Here is a 15,362-nt window from a genome sequence, read left to right on the forward strand (position 1 = left end):
AGCAACAACAACAAAAAAATACGTTCTTGGTCTGAATCTGTAGCACGATGCTTCAGTTCTTTAGTGCTTTGGCCATGACCACAAATGCAGCATCAGCATTAATTTATGAAGCGGTACTATCCTTGTGACTTCATAAAGCAGCATCAGTGCTGTACTCCCACACTAATGCTGCACACCAATCATGTCTTATAACAGCTTGCTAATAGGGCAGCTGCCCCCTTCACTCTACTTCAGTTATAGTGCTGAGCAAAATCCATCTCTGGTGAGTCATTTGAGAACATCTCTGGCCCGTAAGCCCTGTGGCATCCCATCAAGTAGTGTGCACGCACTCCCCAGCTCAAAGATACACTGTATCTCTTATCTGCATAGCTGCAGCCACTTATCTGATCTTCAGACTAACCAGAACGTGACATATCTTGGATCTTGCAATTACCCTATCTACTGCAAACAGTGAATGTTAAAACTGCAATATCAGTCCTCTGGAAATACATATTTACTATTTAGAAGTATAGGTGTGCACACTACTGGACCCACTCCCTGTCCCTTATCCTTATATGCTGCAGCTAGCAATGCTCTCCAATCTGGCTTGCTCTAATGATCTGTAACAAGTGCAGAGAATTGGAGAAACAGATTGAATATCACAGCTGCTTTGGTGTTATTCTGTTTAGCCATATAAGTGATACGACTGATAGTTTTTCTTATAGTCCGAGCTCATTTCCTGGTCCCCATTCTGACTCAACCTGCTCTGTTCACTCTCGCTTTGCTCAGGTTCACTCCGACCCCCTACCCTACTCTCATTCCCACCTAGCCCCCCCATATCCCTAACTTTGTAACTCAGTTGGCTCCACCTCTGTAACTAATTATCCAATCAAATCACTCTGCAGCAAACTATCCTGACACCAATTTAACCAATAACTCTATAATCCTAATTTCACCACTCAACTAAATTTGAATACCTCAGCTATCCAAACTCATCCCTGATGTAATTTTATTCACAATCATATATATCCCTCCCACATACATGCACTCATCTCACACTGAGAAACTATACTTTTTCTCTCCTGTATCAGCCTAACCCCCCCTCCTAATAATTCTAAACTTGGCCACAGCTCCCTTCAACAAAACCACGACTAACCTCCACTCTACAGCTACCTCAATTGATACCATAGCCACCCAACAAAAACATTACTCCAGCATCACCTACCACCTATTCCAGTCCATTTGTTCCTATACCACCAAGCCCAAAAGTACAAGCACAATATCCGACAAACCCAAGCTAATACCATTAATACCTGCCTTCAAAACAAATTATGAATCACTTCTCAAAAATCTTCTAACCAAAGTAATACAAAGTGGAGACATACACCCAAGCCCCGGACTAAATATCCAAGCAAACACTAAAAACCTGACCCTATTTACCATTAACCTAAGAAGTATCTGCAATAAAATCACTCCCTCCTGCATACCAGGATTGAACCTAAGAAAACCAATTTATTAGCTCTGACCAAAACTTGGCTTAACCCTAGCATAAAAGACACTGAAATTTTACCGCTCAACTATGCTATATATATAGAGTGGACAGACCTAAAAAGAAAGGTGGAGGAACAGCTCTCTTATATACATCTAAACTAAACATGACTATATACAAATAATATACCAACCTTCCATAACAATGAAATACTAGTCACCTCCCTAAACCTAAACAAAACCAAAAAATTCTGTATCATAACAATATATACCCCACCAGGTAATAACATACCTGTCCTGGAAGATAGACTATCCTGGACATCTCAAAATATTAGCCAGGAAACAATTACACTAGGGTATGAATATAAACTGTCACTCTATCTCCACAGACTCTCCCTCCTCTAGTATTAATCTGTATGATTACACACAGCTAATTACAGGCCCTACAAGATATAATAAAGATTACACTTCCCACTCCACCCTGTAATGGATCTTAGTATCCAACCCAGCTAATTTCCTATCATCACTCTAGCAAGCTCTCTTAGTGACCACCTTCTAACATTTGCCACTAGAGCCAGTAACTACCTTCCCAAAACACACTCAGTAAAATCAGTCAGAAAAAAAAAAAACTCAAACAACAATCTCTCAACAACCTACTGTCTAATATAATTGGGGACCACTAAAGCCTCTACCTCTTGAAGAAGTGGCATGTCACTTTAATACCACCTTCCTTGAGGTACTAAACAGTTTAGCCCCTGTTCATACCAAAACAGCACACAACCCCCTGGATAACCACATAATGTGTTAATCTAATGAAAGCGAGGGATACTGCATGGAAAAAATGGAAACTCAACAAAACACCTGAGACTCTCCAAGCGTTTGAAACACTCCGAAATGGTGTAACAAAACTGGTCGATAAAAATAAAAGAAATCACTATTCACATCTTCAGACACAACATAAAAATAACTCAAAGAAATTCTGGTGCTCAGTATCTACACTCCTCTACCCAGGTACAAACAAACAACTCTCCTCATCACCTAACTGCCCTCCAGCACAAATAGCCAAGGAATTTAACAGATACTTCATCAAATCCATAACTGACCTACTAACCACAAATACCCAACAAAGCCCTACCCCAAACTCCAACAATCTTACTTCAACCACATCCAGTCAAACAAATAACCCCACAAACTATCAAGCACTCAGTATCTACACTCCTCAACCCAGGTACAAACAAACAACTCTCCCCATCACCTGACTCCCCCCAGCACAAATAGCCAAGGATACTTCATCAAATCCATAACTGACCTACTAACCACAAATACCCAACAAAGCCAGACCCCATACTCCAACAATCTTACTTCAACCACATCCAGTCAAACAAACAGCCCCAAAAACTATCAAGCACTCAGTATCTACACTCCTCAACCCAGGTACAAACAAACAACTCTCCCCATCACCTGCCTCCCCCCAGCACAAATAGCCAAGGAATTTAACAGATACTTCATCAAATCCATAACTGACCTACTAACCACAAATACCCAACAAAGCCCGACCCCAAACTCCAACAATCTTACTTCAACCATATCCAGTCACACAAACAACCACACAACCTATCAAGCCATACACACTTAAAACCTCTTCTCCTTCCAACCCATACCCACCTCAAAAGTAAAAAATCGTCTGCTCAAACTGAAGCCCTGTTCAGTTGCAAACAGTCTTCCATCTCAATACCTAAAACTTACAACAGACTCACTTTCTTAACTCATTACCTCCAGTACAGCTCTTTTGAGTGTGTACCTTTAACTCTCAGTGGGCATGGCTTGAGCCTTTAAAAAATGAAGTTATCACCTTGCAGTTGTAACAAATACTCACTGACAGATGTCAAATATCTATACTATTGTGTTTGCCATCATGTATGCTTCAAGATAAAATATTCTGATGCCTTGTATGTAGCATGGTTTTGGAATTATTAATGCAAATATGAACAAGCAATATTTGACACCTAGAGGTGCAGTCAGAGGTAACTGCAGATGCACCTGGAGGCGTCACTCGGATGTAATGAAAATTAGCATCCTAATAAACAGATCTCTCTCAGAATCTTTTGTTTCTATCACATGGAAGCTATTCCACATAACACCAATTCATAAAGGTGGACATTCCACCAAGCTATCCAACGTTTGCCCAATATGAATACTATCCCCTATCTCTAAAATCCTAGAATGATGCGTCCACCAACAACTGATGAAATTCCTACTCCAAAATAACCTACTTGCCCCAACCCAGCATGGTTTCAGGCCTGCACACAGCATATCTTCAGCACTACTATCATTCACTGATACTGTTAATAAGGCAAGAGACGAAGGATACCTGGTATCCACTGTATTCCTTGACCTGTCAAAAGCATTTGCCACTGTCTCTCACCCAACACTACTGGACACACTGTCCAACCTAGGCTGTAACACTGCCACAATAAAATGGTTCCAAATCTATCTACAAGACAGGAAACAAGCCATTAAATGGTCCAATCAATTATCCCCTTTTCTTCACAAGTCCACAGGAGTTCCCCAAGGTGCTGTCTTGGGACCACTACTATTTAACATATTTACAAACAAACTACATATGGCCTCACCCTCTGGAACTGATCCAATATACTGATAACTTAGCTTTAATCTGTACTTCCCAGACTCTCCCAGACCTACAAATCAAAACCCAAATGGCATTCACTGCAGTCATATCATGGCTTAAACATGGTTTAAACATGCTCAACTCTTTCTGAATCCCCAAAAAACTAAACTTATCTTCTTCTACCCAAACAAAACCATACCCAGCCTCAACCCACTCAAAATCCTCTCTGAAGATAAAACAATACTTGAAAATGTCCAAAAAACTAAACTAGTAGAAGTAATCATTGACAGTAAACCCACCCTAGACCTGCGTGCCCAAGAAAACATAAAGAAAATGCACAAAAAAAAACTAGGACTTAGCTATAGAAATAAGCAATACCTGACCACCAGTATAAAATCAACCCTAGCAACAACCTTCCTACTGCCTTCACTACTCTATGTCTCTTGCTTACTCACTCACCTACAAAACTCAACCATAATAAAGCTCAAACAATGCTACAACAAAATAGCCAGGTTTGTAAACCAACTGTAAAATCCTAACACATCACTGCAAACCTTTACAAGAGCTTAAATGGCTTGAATTACCAAACTGTCTCAAATAAATTAAACTAACCGTCACATACAACGTAATCTATAAACCCACTGCCTGTTCTGTCCTGCAAAATCTCATAGAATAATATAAACCAACTAGACCACTTAGATCTGATGACAAAAATCCACTGAAAATCATCAAACCCTCAAAATAAACCTGGTAAATCATTATACTCATACTCAATCTCTAAGCAGTGGCACTCTCTGCCAGCTAACATCAGATTAACTCATACACTACCTCTATTTAAAGCCACCCTAAAGGATATCCACAGGCTAACTTCTGTTACCCCTCTCTATTGCAGTACTACTCCAATACTCTCGTATGCACATCTAAAACATCAGATTTTCTCTTGTTAAGTTAGGCTGTGGATATGTTCATATCATATCTGGCAGTACAATTATCAATCTTGCAAAATTCGGTTCTATATTATATCATCGAATGCTTAACAAATCGAACAATGAATAATCAACCCCATGTAAGCAAAAGCTTACAATCTCAAATGCTCAGAACAGCGATTTGTTTTTCCCAAAGGAAATAAAAATCGCTGTTCCAAAAAAAATAAATAATACATAAAGTGGGGGGCTTCACCTCCCACCCCCCCACTTAAATATACCAATTCTGAGATCGCACTACAGTGCCAAAAACAGCAAAGTAATGGAAGCGGCCAAGTGAATTCTTTCCCTGGGAAAGAATTTGCTTAAAAGTCGCTTCGCTATTTTGCCTTTTCGTTGTTTTAAGTTCGACCAAGATGCATTCGATGGAATGCATCTTCGGTCATCTAATAGGAACCCCAAAATTCATTATGTCAAATGTTAATATTCTACAACATATCAAGACAGCTGTAAAAAAAACAAAAAAGTATATACTGTTTCTCTGTTATAAATCGAATGATGGAAATATGTACAAGTTACTAACCTACTTTGTGTATACTGTTTCTCTGTTATAACCTGAATGATGGAATTATGTACAAGTTAATAACCTACTTTGTAATGTATATTCGTTTATTCAACTAAATGTATCTTATGTTGACTTTGCTATGGAGCTTTTCTCCCCGGGCCTCTTCTGAAAATGGGTCATGTGACCCAGTTGGACTATCCCGGTAAACAAAAGTGAAATAAAGTAAACAAATAAATGTGTGCATGCACTTTGACAATTAGGTAAGGCAGTGGATGGAGGTATACAAAAACCCTCTGCAGCTATTTGGGGGGTACTGTACTGAGATATCCTTATCTTCGGTTCACATCCATTCCTTGACAGCATGCACTAAGGGTTTCTTCAATTAGAAGGTCCAAAGGGTAAGTAAGATAGGTTTTAGGAAAATAGAATAGGTGAGGGGCTTCAGGGCACAGCTAGTAGCAGACATCTGTGATGAGGACAAGATAACTAAGAAAATAAAGAGCCATCATAAAGAGCCAGCTTGATATTTGGAGACAATATTTGGACGATTGTCGGATTGTGTGGCAGGGGGATCACCAATATGTGCAAGAATTTATATAATACCTTAATGACAAGAAGTGGGGTATTCAGTTTACATTGCACATTGAATATCAACAAATAACATTTTTGGATGTCATCATAACCAGACAGGAGGATCATACACTGGAATCACAAGTATACAGAAAATTTCCAGACTATAACACCTTGTTACATGCCTCCAGCTATCATCCTCGCCACATCATCACCAATATTCCTAAGTCTCAATATCTACGTATTAAACATATTTGTTCCTCCGAACAAACACTTAAAGTCTGCCAAGATGATTTAACTCATAGGCTACTTACCAGAGGATATCATCAGGATCCTATTATTCGAACATTACATCAGGTTGATCGAATAGACAGGTGCCAATTGTTACAATACAAGGATAGAACTATTCGGACTGAAAATCATATTGCACAATCAGTTAAGCTAGTCACTACTTTTGGGACCAATACCAATAGATTTAAAAACATTATAACTAACCATTGGGATATTTTGTTAGCCCAAGACAAACTGAGTGAATTGCTCAACCCTAGATGTCTATTTTCCTATCATAGAGGTAGAACTATAAACTCTTATTTAACTCATTATAAACATTACAGTCCACCTATCAGCCAACAAAAAACCCTATTTGGAGATATACTACTAGGATGTGTTTCTTGTGGTCATTGTAGTGCTTGCACACATGTATCTCATACTAAGGAATTTACTAGCTGTAATACATCCAAAATTTATGAAATAAGATGTTTTGGAAATTGCAGCAGTGATTGGCTTGTTTATTTGGCCACTTGTTTCTGTTCTTCATTTTATGTTGGACAAACATCCAGACCTTTCAGACATAGAATCAGTGAACATTTAAGTGAAATAAGGAATAAAAGGGTTTCTAATGCCCTCTACAAACATACTCTAACACATAAAACTGCTAAATTCACCTTTACCATAATAGAAAAAATTCATATGAGCAAGTTATGTAAAGTTTCATGGCACAATTTACTAAATCAAAAAGAATCTGCTTGGATTATTAGGTTAGGTGCTTTATTAAAACCAGGCTTGATTGAGTTAAGTTAGTTCTGGTTTGAATTAATTGATGGATTATTTCAATTAAGTGATATATATAAGCAGCTGTAAGGGTTTGACCTAATGAATATTTTTTGATGCACTGAAGAAGGCTACAACTTTTTAGCCGAAACCGGTTTGCTTTTATTGTATTCATGGGATTTGCCACATTAAATTTCTAAAATATTTTTTCATCTTTCTCTTGTGCTGGATATTTTTTGGACTCAGTATTACAATGGTTTGATCCCTGCATTTTGTCTTCCATGCATATTTTTGGTTTGGTCTGCTGAGATACTGGTCATACGCTGGAGATTCTTGGGATGGATTGAGTTCTAAGTGGCTCTGCAACCCTTTTTGCTTTCTAAGTCAAGATAGACATCTTGTCTTTACAAATAATCTATGTGGACCAGTCTTTCTTATTCATTGACCTGGATATATGTTTTATGAGTGGATTTCACGTTCTACATCTTTCAGAAACTGTCTCAGTTCACTGCATACTGTTGGGTCTTGCTCTTTAGGAGTGTTTGGCGTTTGGTGTTTAGTCCTGCTTTCTATGGATACTGTTCATTTTGAAACATTCTCTTGTATGGATTTGGGGCCTAAAACACAGAATTTATACCAACAAGTTTGGTAAGGTGAGACCAATGACTTCTGGGCATTCATATTTTGATATTTATAATCTACTGAATGGGCTTATTTATCAAAGCACATTTAACGCTTCACATTTGGTGTTTTGGCATCACAACTATAGATATTGTTTTTTGACATGCTTTGGTATACAAATTTGGCGCTCAAAAGAGGGGCTAATTTTGCTAATGTCTTCAATAATGTGAGATTGTTGACTGTTGGGATGTTGTTATAAATCTCTAATGGATCAAGTGGAAATCCTTGGGTATTCGGCTATCTGTGGGGACGCCATCTTTATGTTTTCAACTGAGGTATAACGAACGAAAGATACAACTTTCACATAACTGTTTTCTAACCATCACTGTTTCTTGAATTGGAAGGTTGTGACTTTTCTTTATTGATTGGACCTGTTCGTGCTTCAATATAGAGGCTTGGACATATGGGACAATGTCATGCTATATTATGTTTTTTTTAATAACCGCAGATCTTTATTGAAGAACTGGGGCATTGGAACTGTTTACATATCATATTTTGGACTACATTTGATGCAATTTTTGAAACATCTACTACAGTAACTTTATTATAATTCTAGGATTATTATGTTTAGACGTATCCTGGTTGTTTGTTATACTAGGACGATTTACAAACAGATACTGTGTTTATTTATAATATATGTATGAATAGACTGGGCTGTCTGTTGTCTATATGTGAATTACTTTAGATTATAACACAACTTTTACAATGCAAATGTTCATTATCGGCTGTTGCTTTATGGCTTTATTGAGGTCCTAAAAATATATATAGATGTATTGAGACATATTGGGATATGAACTAACTTACATCCAAACTATTTAACTCTATCATACACTTGTATATTTTGAATATGTGCTTTACATGATCTTTACAGTGTGTTTAAACTGGGACATTACAGTTTTAGAATTTTGGGTTATGTGGTTTGTTGGCCTCAATTACCTCTGTTTTGAGAACTATTTATGGGGTTTGCTCACTTTTTTTTGGATACCTTTTACAGACCCAAGATCTAAACCATTTTCAGTCCTAGAAGGACAAAGTTAAACCATATATATCTATGGGCATTGGTTCAACATACCACTAGTAATGCCTAGTCAGGCATAAGGATTTTGTTGTGTTATGAAGGTGTCAGAGATAAAGTTGGTCACCTTTTATCCACCAGTATATGTTCTTATTAAAGAACTTTATTGTGAACTAATATCAGGCGGAACTGTTTATAGCGCTTTTATGCACTAACAGTCAACAGTAGTGAGTGGCAGAGACGTAGGTCGGCCTTTACCAATTTTTATGGTGGTTAATTATTTATATTTTGGGTCTGAAAGACATCAACATTTAATGATGTTTGATATATTTGGAATTTTCCTTAGATAAAGGAATCATTGGGACCAACATCCAGTGACTCATAACAGAGGTTTATATAACCGGTTTTGGATCATGTTCTGCTTGCTGTCAGAGTTTAATTTGGTTGTTGGTTTTGTTCGTTTCCATGGCTGAATAGTTATTCATTTTGGGTTAGATATACTTCAATATTTGGACTTATAATTGATGGTGGAATAACAGAATTGATTCAACTACTAACATATTTTTAATATTTACTAAACATCATGGACCTTATTAAGCTAGTACATGGTTTATCAGCTGACAGAGACAATTTAGAGATTTTTGGTTTTAAACCATCTAATCTCACTAACACTGTTGCAGATAAGGATGACCCACAGCATCTTTGTGGTCTATTATTTCAAAAGTTGACCAAAAATATGAAGTCACTTAGGGCCAATATTTGGCACCTCAAATTATTTAAAGCTTACAAGCTTAAGGACATCACACCATGAGGTTTATGAGTTAGGATTCAACCCCTGGTGGGACAGATAGATGACCAACTTTCTCTGGATTGGGCCTTAGCACAACATAAAGCATCCATGCTTTTTGTAGATGTCCTAATTGCATATTATGAAAGGATGACTGATAAATGCATAGGGCAGGTTACTATTAGTTGTGAACAGGCCAAAATATATGAGACAGAAACCTTTTTCAGTGGTTATTTAAGCAACTTGGCTAAAGATCTATCTATATTGGAGGAACAGCTAGTTAAGAAGAAAACCCAAAAATTCCAAAGAGACATTACAGATTATGAAAAGGGGAAACCCTTTGTTACTCAAACAAATGTTGGATTTTCAGATTCTGGTTTCAAAACAACCAATCGAAAGAAAAGACCCAGATCAATACTTAGAAAATCAGCACAGACTTATAGTGGCACTTCTAAGGAGGATTCGTCCTCTGCCACTGATCTAGACTCCCTTTCTACCCAAAAATCTCCAGTGGCTAAAAGGAAACCTCATGTAGACCCTTTAGGCATAAAAAACGTAGGGGGGGGTGCAGGAAGCATAGAAAAAACACACAGTATTCAACAACTGTTGGAGAAGATCATATCTCAGTGAACAATGTATATAGCATCTCATCATACCAGTTGTCTGATGTACAAATTAAACTATTGAATAAGGGTCTCAATTTTGTGTCAACGTTTGTGGTACCTGAACATACTCTGGTCAATGAACTTAATGATTTTTGTAGACTAGTTAATTTGAAAATATTTTTTTCAGATACACAAAATACTCAAGGATCTACTGGGTTTCATTTTGGAAAATCTAATTTTGAGACCCCCATGGATAAGCATGTTGCAGTTTTCAGGGAGTGTGTGTTAAAAGAACTTCATTTTTCTCAGGAACACCAGTTGGTTAGATACAATTTGTCTAAAGCAGAACAACAAGCATTACAGGACCTTAGTAATAATCATGATCTAGTTATTTTGTCGGCAGACAAGGGAGTTGGCATTGTGGTTTTGGATTGGAACATGTACCAGGCGGAGGCTGAAAAACAACTGTCTGATCCCCGATTCTATATACACATGGTACTTGATCCAACTCCGAATTTCAAAAAAGAAATTGATTCCTTCCTAGATCTAGCAACAGAGGAAGGCATAATTAGTCAGAAAGTTTGTAGACAACTGAAGGTTTCAGATCCCATGCCCAGTATTTATACCTATTACCAAAGATACATAAACATAACACTAACCCTCCAGGATGGCCAGTAGTATCTGGTAGGGGATCATTAACTGAACCTTTATTTGCCTTCCTTACAGAACAATTGCAACCTTTGTTTCCTATGGTTAGGTCTAGGTTGAAGGCCACTACACAATTTCTCAATATTATTCAGGACACACAATTGGAATCAGCTTGGTATCTATGTACATTAGATGTAACCTCCCTATACACTAGTATACCACACTGGGCAGGTCTACAGGCTATTCAGTTCTGGCTTGACAGATCACAACTATACACTCCTGGGTTCAATACACTCCTTATACGTTTAACTGAACATGTGTTATCAAAAAATGTTTTTTACTTTCATGGGAAATCATACTGGCAGGTTCGTGGTATGGCTATGGGAGCATCCTTTGCTCCCATTTATGCTGACCTGTTTATGGGTTTTTTGGAGGAACAGCTAATATATGATGACAATCACAATATATTTTTGGACCAGCTTGATATTTGGAGACAATATTTGGACGATTGTTGGATGGTGTAGTGAGGGGATCAGCAATATGTGCATGAATTTATACAATACCTTAAAGACAATAAGTGGGATATTCAGTTTACATTGCACACTGAATATCAACAAATAACATTTTTGGATGTCATCATAACCAGACAGGAGGATCATACACTGGAATCACAAGTATACAGAAAATTTCCAAGATATAAAACCTTGTTACATACCTCCAGCTATCATCCTCGCCACATCATCAACAATATTCCTAAGTCTCAATATTTACGTATTAAACATATTTGCTCCTCCGAACAAACTCTTAAAGCCTGCCAAGATGATTTAACTCATAGGCTACTTACCAGAGGATATCATTAGGATCCTATTATTTGAACATTACATCAGGTTGATCGAACAGACAGGTGCCAGTTGTTAGAATACAAGGACAGAACTATTCGGACTGAAAATCATATTCCACAACCAGTTAGGCTAGTCACTACTTTTGGGACCAATACCAATAGATTTAAAAACATTATAAATAACCATTGGGATATTTTGTTAGCCCAAGACAAACTGACTGAATTGCTCAACCCTAGATGTCTATTTTCCTATTGTAGAGGTAGAACTATAAACTCTTATTTAACTCATTATAAACATTACAGTCCACCTATCAGCCAACAAAGAACCCTATTTGGGAGATCTACTACTAGGATGTGTTTCTTGTGGTCATTGTAGTGCTTGCACACATGTATCTCATACTAAGGAATTTACTAGCTGTGACACATACAAAATTTATGAAATAAGATGTTTTGGAAATTGCAGCAGTGATTGGCTTGTTTATTTGGCCACTTGTTTCTGTTCTTCATTTTATGTTGGACAAACATCCAGACCTTTCAGACATAGAATCAGTGAACATTCAAGTGAAATAAGGAATAAAAGGGGTTCTAATGCCCTCTACAAACATACTCTAACACATAAAACTGCTAAATTCACCTTTACCATAATAGATAAAATTCATATGAGCAAGTTATGTAAAGCTTCATGGCACAATTTACTAAATCAAACAGAATCTGCTTGGATTATTAGGTTAGGTTCTTTATTTAAACCAGGCTTGAATGAATTAAGTTAGTTCTGGTTTGAATTAATTGATGGATTATTTCAATTAAGTGATATATATAAGCAGCTGTAAGGGTTTGCCCTAATGAATATTTTTTGATGCACTGAAGAAGGCTACAACTTTTTATCCCAAACCGGTTTGCTTTTATTGTATTCATGGGGTTTGCCACATTAAATTTTTAAAATATTTTTTCATCTTTCTCTTGCGCTGGATATTTTTTGGACTCAATATTACAATGGTTTGATCCGTGCACTTTGTCTTCCCTGTGTATTTTTGGTTTGGTCTGCTAAGTCTGGTTTTAGCCACAGTGAAAGGTGGCAAACCTATCCATGCGAAAAATTTACTCCATTGGAAGAGCCCTTACTAAAAACCATGCTGAAATATATCTGATCTGTAAAAATATTATCTGGTTCCATACTTTCATTTCTACTTTGTTTCAACAGACTAGAACATAAAACTCAAGAAAATATGAATGTTCATCATTCATACTACCTCAGTGTCATTGTGGGTTATCTGCCAAGTTAACTCAGTACTGGACAGCTTTCAAAAGCTCAGATTCCCTTCCCTCTCTCTTCTTGTGACAACTAATTCATTGAGGGAAGCCTGTAGCTGTCACAGGAAGAGAATGTTTATCTGCCATCCAAAGAAGAAAGCTGTCTGACTCTTCACAGAATCCAGTGTAGATTTTTATGGCTTACTGCTCAGATATCCCCATTTGAGTACCCTCTTCCTCTATTTTATTATTAGATTTAGTATTTTTCAAATTTTATGTTTAATCTATCTATCTATATCTATATATATTTATATCTATCTATCTATATCTATATATATTTTTTTTTAAATAGAGTTGCTTGCTACTGAGATTTGTCTGCATACATCAACTGGACATAAGCTGATTTAAGTATATTTCCTGCATTTTATTGTGGTTTTATAATTTGGATTGATTCCTCAGATCTAGCTCTGTTGAAACTGTCTTGTGTGTATCTCTGAAGCACTGCACTAGTTGCTAAACTGCTTTGAAATTCCTTTAAGTGTTAATTAGCTTGGGGGGTTTCTGATAACATTAAAACCTGTGTTGGTTACATTTCTTGTAATCATTTTAAATAGAGTTGCTTGCTACTGAGATTTGTCTGCATACATCAACTGGACATAAGCTGATTTAAGTATATTTCCTGCATTTTATTGTGGTTTTATAATTTGGACTGATTCCTCAGATCTAGCTCTGTTGAAACTGTCTTGTGTGTATCTCTGAAGCTCTGCACTAGTTGCTAAACTGCTTTGAAATTCCTTTAAGTGTTAATTAGCTTGGGGGTTTCTCATAACATTAAAACCTGTGTTGGTTACATTTCTTGTAATCATTTTAAATAGAGTTGCTTGCTACTGAGATTTGTCTGCATACATCAACTGGACATAAGCTGATTTAAGTATATTTCCTGCATTTTATTGTGGTTTTATAATTTGGACTGATTCCTCAGATCTAGCTCTGTTGAAACTGTCTTGTGTGTATCTCTGAAGCTCTGCACTAGTTGCTAAACTGCTTTGAAATTCCTTTGTGTTAATTAGCTTGGGGGCTTTCTGATAACATTAAAACCTGTGTTGGTTACATTTCTTGTAATCATTTTAAATAGAGTTGCTTGCTACTGAGATTTGTCTGCATACATTAACTGGACATAAGCTGATTTAAGTATATTTCCTGCATTTTATTGTGGTTTTATAATTTGGACTGATTCCTCAGATCTAGCTCTGTTGAAACTGTCTTGTGTGTATCTCTGAAGCTCTGCACTAGTTGCTAAACTGCTTTGAAATTCCTTTAAGTGTTAATTAGCTTGGGGGGTTTCTGATAACATTAAAACCTGTGTTGGTTACATTTCTTGTAATCATTTTAAATAGAGTTGCTTGCTACTGAGATTTGTCTGCATACATCAACTGGACATAAGCTGATTTAAGTATATTTCCTGCATTTTACTGTGGTTTTATAATTTGGACTGATTCCTCAGATCTAGCTCTGTTGAAACTGTCTTGTGTGTATCTCTGAAGCTCTGCACTAGTTGCTAAACTGCTTTGAAATTCCTTTAAGTGTTAATTAGCTTGGGGGGGTTTCTCATAACATTAAAACCTGTGTTGGTTACATTTCTTGTAATCATTTTAAATAGAGTTGCTTGCTACTGAGATTTGTCTGCATACATCAACTGGACATAAGCTGATTTAAGTATATTTCCTGCATTTTATTGTGGTTTTATAATTTGGACTGATTCCTCAGATCTAGCTCTGTTGAAACTGTCTTCCCCTCCTTGTTCTTGCTAGTAGTTTAAATTTGGTGGCTTTTGCAGTGCCCGCCCACTGTAGATTTGATCTAGGACACTCCCCCAGTCCCATCTCTTTACCGCATTCTATCTAATAAACCCTTTCTGCACTTGCTTTTAGTCCTTTTTAATTTAATTACTTTTTTTCAAACTGTGTGTGGACTAATATTGCTACATACTCAAGTGTGCCAGCTTGCACTGCATGTGAATTGTTTTTACTACTGTTTTTGCTACTTTTCTGGAAAAAAAAATTCTGCTTTTACTGTATTTGTATTTCTTCCTAATTTATTTTGCTTTTGCGTCATCTTAAAAGTACTCCGTTGTATTTATTACTTCTTGGTGCAACTCATTCTAAGCCTTTTAGTTTAAGCACTTGGGCTTCAGACCAGTTGTTTTACATTAAGAAGGTTTGTGGTTTGCACTATAGTGGCAGGACAGGTAGCTTACATCCTTCTAAGTTGGGAACTGCTGATTGAGGGCTCAGTGTCAGTTATTCTAAAAGTGTATTAATTCTGGTTTA

This window comes from Protopterus annectens, chromosome 3.part0 (assembly GCF_019279795.1).
Source record: "Protopterus annectens isolate FY-2018-M chromosome 3.part0, PAN1.0, whole genome shotgun sequence".
Classification (NCBI taxonomy): Eukaryota; Metazoa; Chordata; order Ceratodontiformes; family Protopteridae; genus Protopterus; species Protopterus annectens.